Raw genomic sequence first — 3,482 nt, 5'->3', positions numbered from 1 at the left:
AACTTTCCTGTTCAATGCTTGATTATTCTATGCATAAAATGCCCAAAATAAAATCATAATTTATTTGACAGTTAGGTTTGAACGTGGCTACTGGATCAAATACGCAAAAGCTATTTTTAAAGCATAGGCAAGTGTTTACTCTTAAAAGAGCTTTAAACAATTTAAGATTAAGTTGAGTATAGTAAAAATTAATAATAGGTTAATACATGAAAATCTATGAAGACACATAAGATAATGATTTAAAAAGGAATAATTTAAAGAGATGAATTAAAAAGTCGAATCAGAAAAGAAGGCCAGCATAAACTAGGGAAAAACATGCTGTGAATGAAGTCTGTTATTTCTTGAAATAGGAGAACTGCTAAATAATGTATAGTTTTATTTTTCTATCATTTACATAAACCTTAAGAGAGTATTTATTTGTGTAAAACTTGATGTATCGAGTAAGGAGAATGAAAAAAATGTCATTCATTTTGTTTTCATTTTAGTATTTAGGAAAAATATTCTGTTACATATGGACTATTTAGACCTAATTATCTGACTGAATGTGCTGTGCGCCTTGAGCCAGGTTGGAAAGGGCTGGCTGGAGAACAGTGCCCTGGTCTTGCTGCAGGCGATGCAGGTTGGCCCATGCTCTGCTGGGGAGCAGATGGTGAGCCAATGCTTGTAGTCACACTTACCTTCCTTGCTAAATCCATAATCCCTCACTGGACACGGAGCCAAGGAAAGCTTGGAGGCAGAAAGGAGGTTACAATCTGGACTTGGGTAGTGACTGACAAAACTGAGAAAACAGCTCAGAAATTTCAGTTGTAGAAAATGTGTTCCAAATTATGTATCAAAAATTATGCAATGAGAAATTTAAAATACAAAACACTAAGTACCATATAAATGATCATTTAGTTTACTGGCTTCAATATTGCTTGAACTACTTATTTGGTAATTAATCATAATCATGTGTTGCCTAGAGACATCACCTTTATAGTGCTATTTATTAGTACTTAATTACTTATTTATCTCTGTAGTTTGTATTTTCAACTTCATATAGCCACAGACTATTTTGTAAAGGATCAAAATACTAGAAATCATTAGACAAATGCTGTAATTATATAGATAGGAAACTGAGGCCCAAAGATGTAAATGCTTTTTATATTTTTACAGTGGCAGAGTTGGAATGCAAACCCTGGTTTTCAAGACCAATGTCCTTATTTAAAAATATTAAATTGAGCCTAGCATAGTGGTACACACATGTAATCCCAGGCACTCAGGAAGTTGAGGCAGGAGGCTAGAAAGTTCATGGACAGCCTAGGTAACTTAAAGAGACCCTGACTCAAAATAAAAATATAAAAGGGTTTGGGAATATAGCTCAGTGGTACAGCATCCTTGGGCTCAATCCCTAGTACCTTTCCCCCCATCACACATCTGAAATGGAGAGGCTATGTCTTATACTAAAGACAAATTTATATTGTTTTTATCTCTTAGTAAAAAATTTTATATCTTTTGTTCATTTTTGGTTTTAAATTGTTGACACTCATAATGTCCTAGCTCAATCTTTGATATTAACATAAATATGATTTTATAGGAAATTTGCATTGTTAAAAATAACCTTTAAAGTTTTCTTCCTTTGTGTTCTCATCCAAGAACAGGACATTAACATTAAATCAACCTTTAATTACATTAACTTGACTTGTTTAAAAGTCCATGAAAGTATTCATAAATAAAAACAAAAATTAAATAAGTGCAAATATCATAAGGTACATCATTTTTGGTAAAGGGATGAAGTGAAACTACTTTAAATCTTTTTATGACTTTTTATAGTAAAGTTTCCTACTGATAATTAAAAAACCTTGTAAATATTATTATATTTAGAGTTTATTTTTTCTGATGCAGTAATGATAAGATAATCATTACAAATATCAAGCACATTATTGTGTGAAAAACTACACTTAATATTTCCAAAATGTATTATAATAATTATTTTTGCTCTCATATGTCCTTTTATAAATACTGACCTACATATATCTCCTATCAAGGCACATTCTTGAATTACAAGATGGGGCAGATAATAAAGCTTCTACATTCTTATTTCTTCATATGAGTTTCTGAAGAAAACATTAATATCAGGAAAGGACATACTGAGTGATGTAGGTACTGGCAAGAAATGAATTCTGAAAGAGGTTCACAAAGAGAAGAAATTAAAAGAATGTTCCAAGTTTAAGTAAAGACGAAGTAAGTACTTTATAAAGAGAGGCAATGGAAAAAGGGAATAAAAAGAGAGTGAGAAAAGGATCTGATGATGGTCCCTGAATGGGAAGCTCAAGTTATTCACATATACACAGAGAGTACCAGTAGCCCTTTGTCAAGGGATCAAAATATAGATGTTGCAGTGGACTGATTAAAGCTACAAAATATATGCTCATCAATGAATTTTACTGCAAGGATATCTAAGAATGTTTAGTAAAGGATGATGTCCAAGAGAATGAGGAATGATTGAAAATACAGAGGAAAAAAACCAAGGGATTTTTCTAATACACACTAGGTAGACTAAAACCTATCTAAAATAAGCCACTGTTATGCACAACTTGTAATTAGAAGAGTTAGCTTTTTCTTATATATTATTGTATAGAATTTAAGTCAATCCAGTCCTAATGGAATATGTTGACATTTTATGCATATTTTGTTTTATATGAACACTCCATGGTTTTAGTTTATGAGATATGTATGCATTTTATCATTTTTTTTTACATTAAAGAGATGGCACTTACTATCTCTTTTATTACAAATGATTAGAATTTGGCTACCCACTCAATATTTTTATTTTGTATTTCTGATTTATAATGTCTGTGTTGATGATGAACCCCATTCACACATGTAAAAACATACATATACATACATAAGCATTATATATATGAAAATTAACTAATCATTTAATTTTTTGAAAAGATAACTCATTGAGAAGTCTATGCTAGTATCAATATCATGTTGCATAGCTATGTATTTTCTTATAGAAGGAAAATATTTCGTATTTATAGGCATGTATGGAATGTTTTCCTTCTATAAGGTCCAGATTTATAAAGAAAATAAATTGCTTTTTTTCTTTAAAATAAATGCTTCCTCTTTTTTATTTTTTACTCAATGTATTTCATTTCAATCACAAAATACAGTTCATTTTAAATGTATTTTTGCATAATGTAACAATAAATGTGGCTTTTAATTATTGGTTTTGGTGATTTTTGAAGATTTTTGTATTTAGATGGCATACACATTTTCAATCATCTCTTAATTACTTTTAAAAATGATGCACTGGCTTAGGGACAAGACAGATAACTTGTTAAGCATTTGACATTTATGATTTGTTTAATCATTAACACAGCCAAGTTATTCAGTGATGATTCTCACATTACTGGTGGTAAGAAAGGCAACCAGTCTGACACAAAGAGTTCCCATGAATTCCTGAGAATACACTTGACCCTCTGTGCTGTGCTGAC

The sequence above is a fragment of the Callospermophilus lateralis genome, unplaced genomic scaffold (genome assembly GCF_048772815.1).
Source record: "Callospermophilus lateralis isolate mCalLat2 unplaced genomic scaffold, mCalLat2.hap1 Scaffold_79, whole genome shotgun sequence".
Classification (NCBI taxonomy): domain Eukaryota; kingdom Metazoa; phylum Chordata; class Mammalia; order Rodentia; family Sciuridae; genus Callospermophilus; species Callospermophilus lateralis.
This window is presented reverse-complemented; position numbering follows the sequence as displayed.